General features: G+C 44.1%; 1 protein-coding gene across 2 annotated transcripts in view; it reads left to right on the top strand.

Moving 5' to 3' along the window:
- Positions 1-19231, top strand: part of LOC108627136 (uncharacterized) — a 192452-nt gene that overhangs the window by 30663 nt on the left and 142558 nt on the right. Inside the window, exons 1-2 of one of the 2 annotated variants that reach the window (XM_026815359.1) lie at positions 12905-12976; positions 13242-13323. The gene's annotated coding sequence lies outside the window, so the exon portion shown is untranslated. Of the gene's footprint in view, positions 1-12904; positions 12977-13241; positions 13324-19231 lie in introns of those variants that run through there. The other variant, XM_018028217.2, reaches the window with a different exon arrangement.

Raw genomic sequence — 19231 nt, 5'->3', positions numbered from 1 at the left:
GTTTAAGTGTATAGCCTATACATCTTTAAGTCTCGTTCTACCAGGATCAAACGACTAGAACAGACTGAAGACTGCACAAACGCTTGTGTCAGTAGACTGTTTTGCCAGACGCTTAAAATCTCTTCCCTAACAATCTATTCGCGGCTCAAAGCGTTCCTCCGATTCCTCCCGTGCCTTTGAAAGACCCATTGTCGAACTTGTCAGACCTACAATTGCCGTATTGATGATTTCAAAATTAGAATATTCGTTTTTTCTATGGAAACCATGTGTACTTTCAATAATTAGAATATTAACTTTATGCATTCAGAGAAAATATACGTGCATCCTTATTTATATTATATTTATAATTACTTTTGAAGGGTAAAATAAATCTGAATTTAGATTTAATTTTTTACATGGACGTCGCAAAAGTTTTATTTTGTATAAAAATTGTCGAGGATGGGATAATGACCGCGAAAAGAGAATCGATGAACGGGGGATGAGAAAGTGCGTGTCGGGGCCGATAAGGGTGCTCGTTGAACCTTGAATCGGGTAAAGATGGAAGCTAGGGTGAAGGGTGGTCATGGTTCTTCCCGAGTCATGCACCGGAAAAAAATGACGTTCAAACGAGAGTAGCTCGGCCTAAATCCGTGGGGCAAACTTTCAGCGAAGGAGCAACTAGATTTTGGCTTGATTTATTTCACCGTTACACGGACGTGAAACTCGTTTCCCGTTTGATCTCGCTCGTTACCGGCACCGCTTCGCATCACAGGCTTCTGTAACTCTGGATCTTGCCATTTTCTGATTAACGTCGTTGATTAGATTCCTCGTGTTGCTTTCAGAGATTGCAAAAATGTTTACCAGCAAAACGGGTCGGCTTTGAAAACAGCGATTCCTATTAAATTTGATGATGCCGTTGCACTTTATGACAGTGTTCCTTTAATGAATTTCTTTAATCGCAACAATTTGATAAAGGAAACTGAGTGTTTCTTGAGAAAGGTTGTTTACCGGCGGCAAGAATCTCGGGGCACGTTTTTTCCCGTTTGATCGTCGTTCAATCCGAAAAGGAATCTCTTTATTCCCTGTGAAAACACCGTTTTCGACGGTTCCATTGACATTGTAATCTGGATGGTAGGAAGGGTCCAAGGAATGCGGCGACGGGTGGAAGGCCTGCCGGTTCGTTCGATTTCAATTCGCGTCCTTTCGATTCCTCTCCGTTTCGCAAACAAACCCGTGCGGCCGCGCGGATTACACGGCCGAATATTTTTACAAATTTATGAAGTCCAGCGCGCGTGCGACGATGGCCTCGCGCCCTCTCGTTAAAGAGAGACGTGGAAAAGGGAGAGAAAATGAAGAGAGAGAGAGGGAGAGAGAGAGAGAGATAGAGGGGGTGGTATGAAAATATAAAGACCGTGGGATGTAAAGACTGCAAGCTCAGGGGCTTTTGTTCTTTCGCCTCGTTTTCCTTCCACCCTCGTGCACGAGGAAAATTCACGGACTTAATGGTCTCGTTTATTATTTCTTATACCCTCGGCCGTCCTAAGGGTCCAGCCCAAAAAGTCAGCCACTTTCCACCCTTTCGCCTCGTTTCTGCTGCTTTCAACCTTTTCAAACGGTTCTCGCTGATGGACGTCGATCGAGAAAAGGGTCCTGGAATATTACAGGCCTCTGAATTTTACGTTTTTCCTATTCTTCGATTTCCCCTTCGTGAATAACAGCTGCCGCGTACATCGCCCGACTTTCTATAATAGTTCCGACTCGCTTCCGCCACGTTAACCCATTTGCGTCGTTAGCATGTACGATTTTTTATTATCATCAAAGTATCTGTGCAGGGTGAATCAATATGCGCAACCATTAATTTTCATTTACTGGCTTTTACCATAGAGCTTTGGAACATGTATCAATTATTATATGTATTACTGTATCAAACGTTACAACAGTTATTACGTGAATTAATTTTTATGACAACATTTATGGCTGGCAAATGGGTTAAATGAATGATATGGGCCAAGGTAGATGTAGAGAGGGTCACGCGGTACCTCTAGCGATTACATAAATTATCGAGGATCCCTGAGTTAGCTCGAGTGCGATTCAACGCGAAAGTGGGCCGAGCGAGTTCGGTGCTAGAGGAGATTTCGTAGAAAAATTTTATTCGCCCGGCACGAACCAAGTACCGGTATTCAAAATACCGGAGGCAAACGGCCCACCCTTGAAATTGAAATACGAAAATACGGGAGAGAGCGTCGAGTGACCTGTGCCGAGCCCTGTGAATACCGGCAAGCGACGAACCGAGGAAAAAGGGCCGGCTGGCCGGTTCTAAAAACGAATTTTCCAAGTAGTTGACCTCTCTCAGGCCATGCCAATTTCTCTTAATTTCTCTCTCCAGTTCAACGATGATCGAAGCCCTATCGTAGTTCACTGTTTAAATATTGGAAAATTCGCTGTTCCACTTGACAATGCGTCAAGTATATTCAAGAAGTTCCGAGACGTGATCACTCGTAGGCATGTCCAAACCGCTTTTTTAACGCTGGGAGCGCTCTCGTTGGCTCCAGAATCGGGTGATGAGATGAGCAGAGTTGTAAAGTAGTAGAGAAATAACGTTACGTTAGTATCTGATGATAGGCGAGTACAGTATGTAGGACTACTAGACTAAAATATCTATCTGTTATTTTCTCTCTATTTGCTGCTCCTTGTAGCGCTCCCGTGAACATGAATATGCTGGAACGAGGGTCCAGCAGATCTTTCCTGATGTTTGGCCGGCTAACAGAAGGAACGAGGGGAGGGATATAAAATATGATGCTTTTAAGCTCGCGCGGAGGAACCGAGAGCGTGCCTTTAAATTTCAGTTCGAAGATCGAAGAGCCTGTGTGAAATCAAGCGAGCGATCCTGCAGTATGCAAATACACGTAGAGAGGGGTTGGCGAACGTGCCGGGTGAATCTGCGTGCTGGTAGGGTTGGAAGGAACCGCACGAAACGGTGGGGAAAGTTGCGCGAAAGGGGAAAAAAGTGGTAGGGGCGGAAGGATGCAGGAATAGAGAAAATAAGCAAGTGAGGGAGAGAGAGAGAGAGAGAGAGAGAGAACTAGAGAGGGAGCGAGCGAGAAGAGGTGATCTTCTGAAAAATGGGGTCGTAAAGCATTCCACTCATATCGTATCCCGCGTTTTCACCCTTCCCCGCATACCTTTCCAGCCGCGGTACACGTATTCCTCTTTCAACCCTCTCTTCCGATCCGCGATCATCCAATTTTCATTTTTCCACGATTTTTAACTAAATTAAGTCTGAAAGCGAAACATTCGAACTTTATTAACCTCTGTACTTCTAGCGTATTTTCATACATATGTCGCTTTTCTTACATCTGTGTACTCCTCTTACGATCAAAAACAAAACTCTTCAACTGTGATAAAAGCGAACCAGGAAACAATTACTTTTATGCCAAATGCACTATTTTCTGTTTTAAAATAAAACTGAGATTGTCTCGAGCACTCCATTTTTTAATGCCGCGCGATATATCAACGGGTTGCAATTATCAAAAACTAGATTTATCGTCGCGATTCCTTGGCGCTCGCCTAACGTGGTCCGCTTTTCAGCTAACGATTTATCGTTCGGCGCCGGCATAAAGGTTGCGCGGGAGCGCAACTGATTCCACCATTTTCCTATTGTACGTCGCGTTTCTTCCCGTTATTTATTACTCCGAGGCTATTTACAACGCGTCGGTGTGCGCAGCCCGCGTGGAAAAGCTAGTAAATCAAGGGATCGGTTCGCTGGCTCCGCGACTGGGCGCGGTAAATGAAACGGTTTGCGGGGATTAAAGAAAGGAATACGCGTCATGGAAGTTTCTTCGGGCCAATCGTTGGAGAAACTATAGATTTAACGCCGTTTATTCGAACAACGACATTAATTTCCGTCGTTATCGGGGATAAGCTTGTTTATGGTGATTTCTTTCGCGCACGAAACAGGCCACACGCTTCGTCGATCGATTGCACCGTTCGGAAAGCCTCCTTTCTCATAAATTCGTAATACTTTCGATATACTGTTTAATAGTTTCAAAAAGAGTTACGAGAATCGACACAAATTTTAGTATCAATTCGCATTATTGTATTAATTATGACATGAAACATTGTACCAATTACTATATCAATTATTATGTCGACCATACGAAATATTGTATACATTTCTGTTACAACATTCATGGCTGGCTCCGTATACCGCGAATAGATTAATACAAATTGCGTTTGATCGAAAATTTGCTAAATGGAAAATACAAGAGTCAAAAAACATGCCAATTCCATATGGTACGCGAGAAGAAAGATGTCGATTAACGCGGTAAAACGTTGGGGATAAAAATGCTGAGGTGAAACCGGTTGTACAACAATCGAAGCGCCGATTCGCGTTTTGTTTCAGCCAGCACGCGAGCCGATAGTAGCACTCAGGTAATGCCGCGCCGCCGCGGCACGGCTTGTGTGCATTGTGAAACGCGCGATAACAAACGACGTATTACGAGCTTATTAATTATACAGTGTACGCTCGGTGCATAATTAATTCGTCATTGCAACGGGTCATTTCGCATGCCGCGGCGCCATGCCGTTCCTGTAAATACACATCGTTATACTTGTCGCCCCTGTGTCCCTTATCGCGCCGCCACTTATTCAACCTCTTCCTTCGAAACAAAAACGCGTAGTGTTAAAAATATGATTGAGGTGAGCTACAGCTCTGGCACCGCTATTGACATCGTATCGGTCTTCGAGCGTGATATACTCTCGAGTATTAGCTTTAAAATGAGCCCTCGTTCGGCTTTGTAGGTCAAGTAGAATCGGACGTACGACCATTTTTTCCTGAAACCAACGCTTCGATCGATAAAACATGATCTCAGAAATGTTTGGATATCTGAGCTTCCAATTGAAGCGGAAGGTTTTGAACGTTTAATGAAGTTGATTCCAAGCTGATCTAGGACATGTTTAAGAAGGTACTTGGAGGGTTTCACGCTTGATTACCGTCTTTTAATAAGTTAAGCTTGTTATTGCAGTTGCTCTATCGAGCCACCCTCTTTCCCCAATCGCCATTTTTCCCTCAGTCACGGAAATCACTCGCTACACGTTTGCTAGGTTTCTATATTCAGAAGGTAATTGTTTAATCTAGCGGTGTCACGCGAGTGCTAGCACGCTCTTAGAAATTATTAAAAGAACTTGCCTATACTCTTATTTTGTACATTGAACGCGGAAAATCTTGGAAGCTCTAAAGATCGAGATTACACAGGCCAGGTTTACGGTCGGTTTTAATTCGTGGCATGAAAATCAAGTTAGTACCGTCGTCTCTCGTGTTACACCGCTGTATCACGTATCTGGCCAGTAACCAACGACGAGTCCTAAAATCTCGACGAAATTCCTTGTCGAAACAAGGGAATGGCCGATCTCCCCGGACGAGAGATAAGGCGATTATCGTCTATTTTTTTTATGCTAAATTTATGCCATCAACCGCACTTTGCTCTCGACAGCGACAATATTTTCTTTGTGCCTGGGAGAAAGCAATTACCGTCTTCCGTGTGCTTTTCCCGATGCCGAAAGCGTAAAGCGGATAAAGTGCCCTGGCCACCAATTTTCGACACAGACTCTCACCGTCTGATACTCTCCCTGCCTTACAAATTCAGCTCTTTTCTTGCCCCTACCAATTATCGATCAGAATCGGAAGAACTATACCAATTAATAAAAAAAAAGTCGAACGAAGTCTGAAAATTGTTACCGAGCTTTTGTGGTTCATTGATCAGCAACAGTGAATCTTGCTACTGCTACATCGAGTGATGAAAGAATGTTGTTTTTAATTAAAATTGTTGTCAATGGTGTACTGGAATATGGGGAACGTATTTAAAAACAATTGCGAATTGTTTACTGGTTTGTGCCGGACGAACATTATTTGGAGAGCAGTTAATCAGAGAAAATTACGGGTAAAACGGTAGATATAATCGGGCGTCCATTTTTCGCGCGGATGTAACCTAACGGAATTTACTGTGGATTTGATTCATTTTGTTTGGCCGTTCGTCGGCGCGAGAGTTAGTCTTGTATATACGGGGGCGAGTACAATCGAATTATCAGGAACCATGGGGGGAAATCCTTTAATACCCGCACACGAATCCCGCCGGTCCGATCGATTAATTCCCTACGAAATCGTCGGCCGTCCTCGTCGCGGATTAAGCCGACGCTACAACGCGCAACGCGTTCCTGGCACCGGGACACGAGGAAAGTGCTCCATGCAAAATTAATGAAGAACTTCCAAGGCGATGAACCGAGCCTCTAATCTCCTTTCCTGGACATAAATTTAAATACGGTACGAAGTGTCTTCCCATATGGAACATTTACAATCAGTAGACAGCCTGTACATGAAATTTCAGGTTTTAATATAAAATCGTTTTAACATCGATTTCATAAGAATGCGTTTCTGTATTAAAATTAATTTCTCCCTTAAAAATCATATGTACTTTATTTTTAATGTTCCTCGAATATTAAAGGTGTAACTCTTGTAAAAGTATACAAAATTTGGAGCTTAATTATAATATTTGATCTATCTATATACGGAAGAAGTTTTCTAACTAAGTTATACATTCAACGAGAAGTGATGTACGATCTCTGGGAATTTATTTTGCGCCAGCACGGAGTCCGTTACATATTTTATTATATACTTGAATCATTCGGGGTTGGAGACGCGTAATTTGAAATAGTGGCCGGTGGCTGGGTGATAGATAAGTCCACAGTGGGTTCCTGTTAACTGAAATGACCATTTCTTTATATCGGGGATCGAACCTCACAAATTCACATTACCTCCAGAATTAATTACATGAACAATGCTGTTTCTACTTCATACAAGTTTAAAACTAGACTCCAACGTAATTCGTTCCTGTTCCATTAATATAATCTAATGTATGTAATAGGCCTTCGTATTTTCCACGTCAGAAAGTAAAACAGGCTTTCCGGGGATTTAGTCGGAACAATTAAACGAATGAACGTTGTTAAAGGAACGTTGTCGCATCCATTTGGTAGAAGTCGCAGGGAAAATCGACGGCCGTGTCGGATCGTTACAGAATTCCTCTAAACGCGCGCACACTCTTGAACGTCTACCGTGTTCCGTACGGAGCTACCAGAGACGATCTAACCAAGATAAATTCGCGCGATTAAGAGCAAAAAGAGGTTTCGGACGAGGAGGAAATCGGAAGGAGAATCGATAAGGAGCGAGGCATCGATACCTAACGGTGGATGGGAAAAAAGTCGTGCGTCCGAAAAAAGGGAACGAATAATAAATTTCCCCTCGGACCGTAAAACAAAGCCACCCCATGATCCGCTAAACCGTCAGGGATAAAACAGTAGGATTTCTAGGGGGCGGAAGGGTGGTGCATCGATAATGAGCCGACAGTAAAAACAAGCGAGGAAAAATCGGATCGAAGGGCGGACGGATCGTTGAAAGGATATAAAGCAAAGACCGAGGCCAAAGAGCATCGATGATGTGGAACGACCGCGGAAGAAAGCAGGAGAGACACGGGAAAAGACGAACCCGGAGAAAAAGAAGAAAGCGGACGCGGGAGTTAATAAAATATTCAGGAAGCCCGGGCCTCCGGGCGTTTGTTCGCTTGCTGGGCTGCGCGGCCGAACTTGTGGCCAAGCTGAAAGGGCTGAACCAGTGGCCACGAATGTACTTGTTATAAAAGTAAAGACTGCTCGGAGAATGCATTTCTTATGAATATCAGATCGGATGAAATGCAATTGCTACATGTATAAACGTAAGAAACAATCATTTATTGATTTCATTTAAATTCACGGTACATAAAGAATTTTCATCTCGATTCACCGAATCGAAATTTCTTCTCAATAGTTAATTGCTTTATGTCTGTAACTAATTTAAGTAGGATGCTATATATTTCAACTGTACACGGTATCGGACGGTTTTATCCCGTGGGATTCGAGGCTCTGTGGCCGGTCACACGGGGGTGTTGCCGAGGTGGTCGGTGAGTAAGCCGGCACACCCCTCCGCAAGCCGGGATCCGCACCTGCTCGGCGGAACACCCTCGTAAGCCGACCATAGTCTGGCACCGATTTCTCGGGTAGAAGATACTCTGGGATCGGCGTCGCTTTCCCTTTGTCTCGCACCTTCCAGTTAGGATCTTGGTCTCCGGTGTATCGGGCAACTTCGCTCTAAAGTGGTCTCTAAGTGTAGGGAAAACACTGGCGACCGCCTGGTCGATTGTGATTTCTCCAAATATTGAGACGAATACCTAACGACAAATCCCTTTACACATGTGTGTTACATCCTTGCCAAAAAGTCTGTGATCAGTACAATAAATAAAAGTGAGAAAACAACCACTTTCTGCATTTTATTACATATTGCATTTGACCAGAATTGTTTTACCAAGGGCAGTATCGGATTTGATAGAGTCGGGATAGAATGAGAAACATCGGAAACGATTGATGAAGAGCAATAAATAGCAGAACAGCTGAAAGAAAAAAGAATGATAAAATGAACCGATATAATCCTCGGTTGTATTTTTCGAAGCTCTCGTTTAAAAGTGCCACGCCAGTTTTAATTGAAATATCGGAGAGGCCAGCCGGCTTAAGGAGATTATTGTTGGCCGATGTAAATTAATGTTAACGCCGGCACAGCTACCGGTGTGCTGGAATAAATATGATGAATCAGTCGGCTGTTTATCATGCTAATTTATTGCTCGCGCCATCTCGGCATCTGTAACTAATGGCGCGCGATGCACGCTGAAGCATCGGTAATTATATCTGAATGCGATTCCCTGCTACATCCAACGTCCCTTACGAAACAGTCAAGGAATAGTAATCACGGAATTTGACTCACTGAATGTTCGTGCAATTGCAAAACATGATTTTGCGACGTGCTTGCAGTATATAAAACTGTTGTATTAATCATTACACGACACGTAATGTGAATTAGTACATAAATTATTATATCAATGATTACATGAAACATTGTATTTAAAAAAGAAATAGTGATTGAAGTATACGATATTTGTGGATTTTTCTATTGAAACTCGATGACTTTTAGTGAAACATGTGGTCAGGTTAACGTAAGCTGAAATTCGTCGATTTCTCGGGGTCAGTCGAGTTGGTATCTGGAAGTTGGCTCGACCAAGTCGTTGCCTTTAGTATACCGAGTAAACTTGGTTAGCTAACATTCCTCCATCGGATCCTGTAGAACGCAATAAGAGAATCCGAGAAGTTTCAAATGATCGTGTTCGATTATTATCGGAAAGAAAGTTATCAGAAGAAAAGCACGGATCGCAAATTGGTTGATCCGTTTTGTTTCGAGGAGTAGACGTAGCGGGGATTGCACAAAGCCTTATCATCGCTTGCCTCGTTAATTACATCAAAGCGGTTCTACTTCGCCAACAGCATTCGGATCCCCCGCTTGCGCGTACAGGCACAGAGAGCCCGGCTCCTCTCGCGTTATCATAATATCGAGTAATTTAGTATTGGTGAGGCCGACTCGCACCTGCTGACTGACTGGAGCACTCGTCTAACCCTCTCTACGCCGACCTCGAGTTTCACACCGACTTCTCGGGTTAACCGACCGACACCTTGCTACCCGTCTCTAATCCTTCATCTCCCTTCGACTTCGGTCTACTAGGTAAACATTCTCGGCTAGATCCATAGAAGCTATATACTAGAGAGACGGAGAGAGAGAGAGGAGGCAGGGAAGGGTTTTGCGGAAACCATTCGGGCTTGATGACTTTAGGAGGTCTGTCTAGGAAAATTCCGGAGGTCAGTGAAACTCCGACTAACCAGTAAACTCAACGATGAATGCTATCGGGGGGGGGGGAGTCGGTTTGCTCGTTCATTTTCGAACCTATCGATTTTCGAACTAAGTAGAATTTTCCGGCGGGAACGTAATTTCCCTCGCATTAAACGACTGAATAACCGAGACCCAGTGGTCGGTTAATTACGAATAACTACTATAATTGTAAAACGCAATGAAAAGTTTTATTAACAGCAAAAAAACACGATTTCTTTGTTCATTGAATTGGAGTTATACGAAGAATATTAGTCTTTCGCGATAAATGTGATATTCGCCTTGAATATTTGAGCACGTTGAGGGGAGGGAAGGTGAATGGGTGGCATAGAGGCATGACTAGCCACGCCAGAAACCAGAACGTCCAGGATTCTGGATCAAGCCATGATTCCTGGCGCAACCACACGATCTCGTCCGTGGTCACACGTGGGGATCTACGCTAATGGATTGCCAGCCGATACGTCTCCCCCCTCCCGTCGCGTCGAAGCGAACGACGATAAGCGACAAGTATCGCGAAAATCCGAGTGCCTTCGACAGTTCGGCCGACCACGAAATTGCCGTCCGTCCGCTGCTCGACCCTCGTGATGATTTTCATCGAATTAACTTACGTCGCTTCTCTTTTCACTTAACCTCCCGTCTCATCGATCTTCCTTCGCTCATCCGCAATCTTATACGAGATACCCCATTTGAAATCATTTAAAATGAGACATCGTTGTGTTATTATAAGATGTACCTGAACTAGAGTTAATCGTACTTCAAACACTTTTATCAACAAGCTACAGTTTTGGAAATAATTATGAGTAATAAGAATGAGTCTGTGAGAAAGAGATTTAATCATCTCTTTTATAATCCCTATAAACGTTGGCTTGTAATCTCTCCGGTTAATTAGATCGTTAATTATACAGAACCAATCAGGCACTTAATTCGTTTTTGGTCACGATTTCGTTGACCTCCGCAATAGACAATTAATAATGAAATCATTTAATTAACCGCTCGACAGCTGGACTTGTTTGCATCTGGCTCGAAAATACTCCGCTAAAAGCATGGACATCGTTCGACGATCCCCGAGATTGTAAATCATTCTTTAACTGAATTATTTAAGGTGTGATATACCTATTTGTAATTTGTAATTCATGTAAACTGCTGAACTGTTGGCATACATATTATTAGGAATTTTCTATTCAACCTCGATCCTTGCACTGGTTCGGTCGTTAATTCGCGACCGAGGGGACTCGGATTAAGAACGCGCAGTTGTGCCTAAAACGAGCATTCGCGTTGGCTCGGCGAGCCGAAAAAAGGGAGGTCTATGGTGGAACGTGGGTAATCCACGGGGTGGCGAAAAAAGAGCAGGAAAGGGGTTACACGATCCGTGTATAAAGGCGGGATTATAATAAGCCCGGTACGCGTTACGAAATTGTTTCGTTCCGTATTAATAACGGGGCCCTTTCGCGCCACGCGACGCCTATTATTGCTGGGCGCCGGGGGTCGCAACCCTTTCGCAAGAGTTTGTTTTACTCAAGAGAGCTGCACGCGGCTTCATTTCTAGTCATAATAGTTGACCGGTTTTCATCTTCTTAATGCCTCTCGCTTAGCCGGGACGAGGAGCCTCTCAAAGGAAATAAACCGTCTTTGATACTCGCCAAGGCACTCATAATTGAATTTAACGGATATTGCCAAGGTATCTTCATCGCGTCGTTCTTTTGGATCTTGCTTTAAAAAATTAGTAATTCGCTAAATGGCTAAACGAGCGCGTTTTAAATCACCGACCTCTCAAAGCGAGAACAGGCTCTCCTTTGAACCTACTCTATCTACCAATCTACGTACATATGAATTATGAGAAAATCAATAATACTTTATTGATCGCTTGATCAACGTTAACTCTCATATTCTTTTATCAATCGTATTACTTAACAACACAATCTTGCATACATACATGCATTTCCGTATGACAAGTCATATCCACGTCACGTGTTATAAAACTGATAAACTGCGTAATTATTATTCTAGTAGACTATACGAACGTTGGTGGAACATAAAGAACGTGCAGAGATTCACATTCGTAAATGGCCGGGAATGTTGATTAGGTAAGCGGAACGTTAGCGGAAATCGGTATTCTCGAGTCGACAAAGACGCCGCCGCAGCAATTTACTTTCTGCAATAGTAGCACTGATGACGACGCTTGTCCATTGTTCGGCACGCGCTATTAGGCTCCTCTCGATTCTGTCTGCGCGGGAGTCATCCTTATCGAGGTAGAGGTTGAGGGGCCTCGTTTGAGGAGAACGCATTACCAGGCGCAATGAGGGAAACGCGGCAGCCAAGTTGGTCCCCGATACGGATTGCGGTGGCATTGATAGTAACGAGCCATTAGGAGACGCGTTAAACGTATCTCGGCGTGAATCCGCTGCTCGCTCGACTGAGAACCCGAACGCTTCCGCAAAGAATGGATTTTCCTTGCACGGTTTTGTATACCCGCCGTTCTTAATCTTTCATCGACGTCTTCCTCCATATCTTTCCCATGAAAAATATTTCCAAGGAATTGCATTTATCCGTATCATTAAACTGTACAAGCTTTCTAGTTTTTTTTTTTTTTCGTTTGATCTGTAGTCAGCGCGTTCGCGTTCCGTTTACGGCGTTGGTTGATCGATCACGACTTCCAGCATCTTTGTCTTCTGCATTATTCAGGATACACACGCTCCTAGTTGTACACGCTCGGCATCGTAATTGCCATTATCGAAGTTTACGCGAGACTGGCATACTTATCCCATGATCGTCGCTTCCGGTATTACTTGGAACAGTTTAAATCCATTCGCCGATGGATTCGCGTGAATCTCTCGATGAGGAGAGGGGGACAAAAATAGATTAATATCTGTTCCCACGAGGAAACTTGCATATGGCCGGTCGTTCGCCCGGTTGAAAACTCGCTTACGAATAGTAAGCGAGCAACAGGGTCAATCCCTGCTAGATTACTTTTCAAGTATCTCAATAGGACTAGTTTAGTCGACTGCTTACGGCTTGTTACCGCGGTTGAATGCGACAAAACGACACCCAGGCACAAAGCCCGCGCCGGGGCTGCGAGAGCATAAAAGAGCGTTCAGGCCCATTCACGGCCGTGTTTGCGCACATTACGTTTATTAAGTTGGTTAAGTAGACACGCACCGAAGACGGCTTTTTAACCCGTTTCGTTATCGCTGTGCGTCGCTTCCGGTTAGTCACAGTGGAACACCATTTTTTACGCGACATCCAATATGTTACATAGCCTGTGGAGCTTTTTTTGCAAAAGAATGCATTCGTGGTATCAGTTTAAAAAAAATGCATTACAGTGCGCAATCTTTCAATAGTTTCCATATTTATACAAATGACAATCACATTCTTTATGTCAATTTTTCTTTGCATATAATATTGTTAATTGCATTAATTCGTTTGACCCTTTACCATTAATCCAACTGATCCTGTTCCATTTCTGTTTCAGTGTAGTTCTGAGACATCGAGACAGAGGAACATAGACAGATAACACGGATCGCCGCAGTGCAATTCGCAGCATCGTGAGACAGGTATTTACAACCGTGTCCACCAGATATACCTCCATTCATAAGTCTTAGGACGTTACAGTAATCATTCAACAAATCCCATCAACTAAAATATAAAGCGACATAATAGTCATTAAATTATACCTTCATTCATTCATATCATTACAATGCCACATACGTTCTACTCTAAATCTTAAGACTTGTGAACGGTGTATATATATACCGCTCCAAGCATTCTTAGAGGAGAATTGAGTTTGGAAAAATGGTATAACAGCCACGATCAGGGGATACGTGACACGATAAAGTTCGCGTTATCTTAACGTTATTGTGTGTGATGGACGTGGTCGTTGGTTCAACTGCATCTAGCTAGTATTGTCCTACACGTGATAGAGCTGCAGGACAGTGAAATATTGATAAACAAAGATACACCGGTCTAATTGCAGACAAGCAATTACCCTGTGTCAAGATTTCGGAGCTCCGTAATTATCATTAGAGTTAGCTCGGTAAATATGTTAAGATAATTTCGAGAACCCTTTGATAAAACGAGATATGAATATCATATGGTGGGTCTGATTTAACATTAAATAATAGATGAAGACATGTTCTTCTTATATACATATAATACATATAATTGATAAAATATTTTGTGATAGATAAAGATTCTTGGCTATCAAACTCGTATAGAAGGATAGCATTAGGTAAAAAATGTTCACGTGATTTCCTTGAAGAAATGAAATTAGTACGAGCGACGGATCGAAATTTGAATTACTGAAACGGGCGTTCGACACTTCGGGATTGCTGAATGCACGATTTTTGCTCGCGGTACGAATCATTTGGATGGGATAATTATCCGGATAACGTCGTTATTGGTATTCGCGACAACGTTAATCCCGTTGCGAAAATGATTAACCGGCTTCCTCGAGCGAACAGATCCGGCCTGATGTGTAGAACGGTGGCGCAGATGGCGAAGTGGACCCGTTAAAGGATAATCTCGTTGATTTTGCAAGATAGTAGCCACGCGCAGACTGCCCGCCAGAAGGACTCTATTGGATCAGCGATACCCTTTGTCTCGTCGAGCTTTCAAGTGTATCCTCGGGACAAAGTACCAACTGTGCCACTGTTTTTAAATAGTTTAACCAAAGTAGCTTTCGTTCACTCCGATGATCGTCGTACGAGAAAGGGAGAGAGAGAGAGAAACAAACGCATCCGCGTCTACTCATTTTTAGGTTGACGAGAGGTACAACGAATAAATAGAAAATGATTAATTTAGACGTTTTATTGTCCATTAGTGTGTTTTACATTTAATACTGAAACCGCGACAGCTATCAACTATCTACCCGATGTATCTTTTGTGGAATTAATTACTTTCTGCACCGGAAACTGTCCAGCGTACGGGGTTGCGGTTTGCGGTTGGCCGAGGCGAAACCGCGTTAGATAAATCCGTTCGACGAACCTTTCGCGGCTGGTCTTCGCAACCCGGGGGTTCGCGGAATCAGGCGGGTAGGCGGGTGTATCTTTCCAGTTTGCGAGTAGACGGGGAATTCTGGCGTCGCGACGGATCGAAACTCGCCCGGCATTCGGCGCGAGCGTCTTGAATGGTGACAAACGGCATGCACCGCGAACACACAGCAGCCGCGCGTTGCGGCTGCGACTCGGAGGTATGAAGGGGCCCTGCAGCGCGTGAGCAATGCGGATGCACCGCGGAGCCCACCGGCGAACATACAGTTGACAGAAGCGTTTACGGAGACGAGATCCCTGCCTCTATTTCCTAGACTCCGTACGTACTTACACGTTCCTCTGCATATATTCTGCGATCCGGCTCGCAAGTTCTGCGACTGTTTCAAAAGTTTTATTTGTAAATGAAACAAACGCCACATTAATTCAAATGACGTTTGTTTAATAATTTCAATATGAAACTTCCATATTCTTGGCCAGAGATAACCAATGTTCAGTTTTCGCGTATATAAGGGTAGCGATTTTCATTTAACGGGATTGAAGCGTTTTTCAATGAATCAAGAGGGATGAAAAATCGTACCTGGAAGAGGAACGGGTTTGGTTTGGCGTAGGAATACAAATTGAAACCGGCGAATGGTAACTCGCGCGATATATGGGTTTATGGTTACCGCGAAGCCGTATATATTCCAGACGGTTACAAGGGACATTAAAACAGTGGATCGATTAAACGCGGCCAATTAAAACTTAATGGCGGCGAATTAAGCTCCATAAAAGCTCGGGAGGGCGAGATTTTTTACCGGGCCCAGCCGTTTCTTGCTTCTTTTTTGCTCAGTTCTCCGATTCTACCGCACTCGTGCGCCGCTCGATTCCAGTTTTTCATTTCGTTCTTCTCTGTCCTCTCATCTTCCTCTTTCCGTAACGAAAAATGTGAACTTCTACATTTCCAATTCTTTCAATGAAAATTTAAAAACATAAGAGCGATATAAGGGAAGGGTTTTTACGAAATGTTCAAAGCAACCGATGGGAATCTGATGGAGCTCAATTAACGTTGATTAAATTCAATCGAACACAAAGAATAGGATTTCTCACGCCATCGCTGTCCCTATAATTCCTGTTCTCATTATCCGCGCCCGAATGCCTGTGTGCGTATGCAAATAAAGATTCACGCCCATTGTTGACGCCCGATTAATTAGGAGACCCCAATCTAACGGTAACGAACCGTATCGAAGTAAAATGCGAGCGTCGACGATTAGGTACCTTGAATTTTGTTCGAAAGGGAGGAGCGGTTCGATTAAAGGCTAGCGACGAGAATATGTCGGTTTCAAAAGCTGTGAGCAAGTTTACCCTAGCAGAGAGTAGGTAAACGTCTTTCAATTTTCCTCGAACCAACCGTTCCGAAAGGGGCAACGAGTCAGAGGTGTGCGAATTAAAATTCCTATTCTTATTTTCTGCTTCTCGTTCGAGTGATCCGAACTTTCGTTATACTTTTGCCTATTCGCGCGCGTGTGGTATATCTCGCATAACCGGGGGTGCGCGCAGAAGTCACGCACACCGGCGTGCACAGCCCCGAGAGAGTCGACTTTGGACGAGAGAAGATAGGGCGCCTACGCACACATACAGACGGGAGACCACATAGCACAGAACAGCCCCGAAGCATAGTCTCAACTCGACTCGAGCGGCTGAATCGATCCGCGAGCCTTCCCCTGCGCTCTCTATCTCTTTCCCACGTTCGCTCTCGAAATCCCCAGAACCAACCAACCAACCAACCAACCAACCACCCACCCCGTGCGCGCTCTTCTCTGTCCCTTTTCACCAGTCGGTCCCACCAGTTCCTCGACTCTCCTTCCTCCTTTGCTGTTCGTTGCTCCTCCGCCTGTTCCTTTCTGCTCAACCTTGGGACCACCACCCCATCGAACAGCTTGGTCACGCGAACCTTTCAAAAATTCCTCGCCCTTCGCGCGAATTTCTTCCATATCTATCTTCCGACCATGTCGAACCGTGCTCTCGACCGTTATCAGTCGTGGGCTTCACCACGCATATCATTGCCACTTGTTTTATAAATTACTGATTCATTCAATTTTAATATGCGTTGTTACGTCTAGATGAAATCGAATAAGTCAGGTGTACAGCAAATACGATGATTTAAACAGCGCAATTTGCAATTCCGAATGAATATGAATGATTGTCATTAAACTTTTGAGAGGAACAAGTTGTTGGCCGCGAACACGATTTCTCGCGTCGAATATCGACTTGGCACGCTCGAGGCGGGGTTCGGCTGCGAGCTGTCTAACAGAATTTATAAGAACGCGAGCGAACCGACTACCGAAGAATGGATGAGGTATGCCTGCGAGGGATTTTTTATTAATCGCCAGACATCCAGAGAAACATCCTACCGGCACCTTCGGTATTTTCGGGAAAGAAATATCTACCGAAATGATGGCGATTCGTTCGCGTCGGAAGTTTCCGAGATCGAGGGGTCGGTAAGCGGGATTCGAATTTTCTTGAGTGGTTCCTTCATAATAAATAAGCTCGATGTACGCTATATAATGATATGTAAAAACGTACTTAGTATTCCTGAAATAGTTAAAGTTTTCGGCAAAATTTGGATAAAATAACGAGGATATACCAAGTTCCATTTAATAAAATATAGAAAACGATTGTCCTTTCTTCAGTTTTCAATCGTCATTGATCAAAAACATTTTGCAACAGACGGCATCGAATCTCTTTGCTCTTTCCATGCAATGCCAGCGGTCTATGCTAATTAACGTGCGAGTACTGATCGAAAACGCGTATACCGGTTTAAATCATAATGGGTTAAAAATGTGTATCTTAGCCTGGCGTCTAGGCGCATAGATCACGTACAAGGTACGCAGTGAATCTCCGAGCTCGAAATATGACCGATTCAATTACGCACGTGTCTGGGAGAGTGGAACCTCCCACCGATGTTATCCCTCTCTGCGCCGGTGATTTGTGTCCCCGTTCATCTTTGCGGGTGTCTGAGGCCGCCGCAGTCCGACGACGTGCGCGCGTTGCGTGAATGCACGCGAGGGCAGCATACACGCGCGAACCGTACATGCCCGCACAGATACCGGGCTAATGGAGAAATTCAGCCCGTAACGGAAACCGTTGCATCAATCTCCTTCTCTCTAGTTCTCCTCCCTAGTTCGCTACTTGTTCGTTTCACGTTTCTTCGTGTGATCAACAGAATCGAGAGTAGAGTTGTTTGATTAATATAAAATTTGATGTATTCGAGCCAAGTACGAATCTGCTGGAACTTAGACATTGAACTTTCCTACGTTTGAGCCGTGAATCGATTAGGATGTAGGACACGTATGCGGAGACAGATGTGAGATGGCTAATGGAGAAATTCAGCCCGCAACGGAAACTGTTATAGCCTTCCCCTCCCTCCATTTCTTAGGGTTGCTCCTCGATCTCCGACAGTAGTACTCGTCTTCTCTATTTAGGAGTTTATTTGATGCGGATCGGAGTCTCGAGTGGAAGTCGCGCGCAAGGGGATTCCATGAAACCGACCCAGGGTCAATTTGAAACTTTCTCGGCCCGCTCGAGGGGAAATCTTGGAAAGGAAGCCGTATCGAGGAGAGTATCCTTCCCCTGGGTACCGTTCGATGCGCGCTCCTCCGGATGCAAAGCACACCTTTACCTATCGTTTTGCCTGTCGCCAGTGTTAAAAGTTCATTAATCCTAATCACCTCCGGGGTTAATTGTTAGCTCACGCCGATTATCTTCTACACTTTCTCGTTTCGAAAAAAGCTGACCCGGCGAATTATACCGGCCATCGGTTTCTACAACAATCGTTATAGTGCTAAATATAATGTTGCATATGATGAATGGTACAATCATGTTTGCATCCCATAAAAAAGGATGAATAAACATTTCATATTGTACGAACTCTGCAAGGATACTTATAGCAGTGTGCGATTAATGTGAATCCGTAGAAAACTGTTCGGAACGTTGCGTCGGTTTTATTTAGAGACGCGCAAATTACAGATTTTTTTGGCAATAAATCGGCGAAGTTGCGGTGCTCGTACACAGGCACATAGATTTTGCCGTATCAACAAGATTTTCAGTCGGTTCTCCGTTCACAAACAATCGGAAGCCCGAATTCTATCCTGACCAGGAAATATTCAAATATTTGCCGCGGTGTAAATCGAACGTTTTTTTTGCATCGGTAATAACTAACCGGGAATAGGCAATTTTGTTGCGCGACTCTCGTTAAAGAGAATTAAAACTGCAGGACGGACGAAGAAAATTTGAATCGGTTCCCGTGGACCGTCTAGATTTCATTTTATGCAGATCACCGCGACGGGCTGGGGAGGCAGAGCGGAAGCTGCAAGGAGTCTAAGGTTAATTTGAAACTTTGCCGACTCCGCTCCGAGGGCTGCTGCCCAAAAGAGAATATCGTATGAGCTATATAGTTTCCCAGTTCCTTCCGGGAACGAATTTTTCTTACCCCTTC

This window comes from Ceratina calcarata, unplaced genomic scaffold (genome assembly GCF_001652005.2).
Source record: "Ceratina calcarata isolate Rehan_Ccalc_2016 unplaced genomic scaffold, ASM165200v1 scaffold44, whole genome shotgun sequence".
Classification (NCBI taxonomy): domain Eukaryota; kingdom Metazoa; phylum Arthropoda; class Insecta; order Hymenoptera; family Apidae; genus Ceratina; species Ceratina calcarata.
This window is presented reverse-complemented; position numbering and strand designations above follow the sequence as displayed.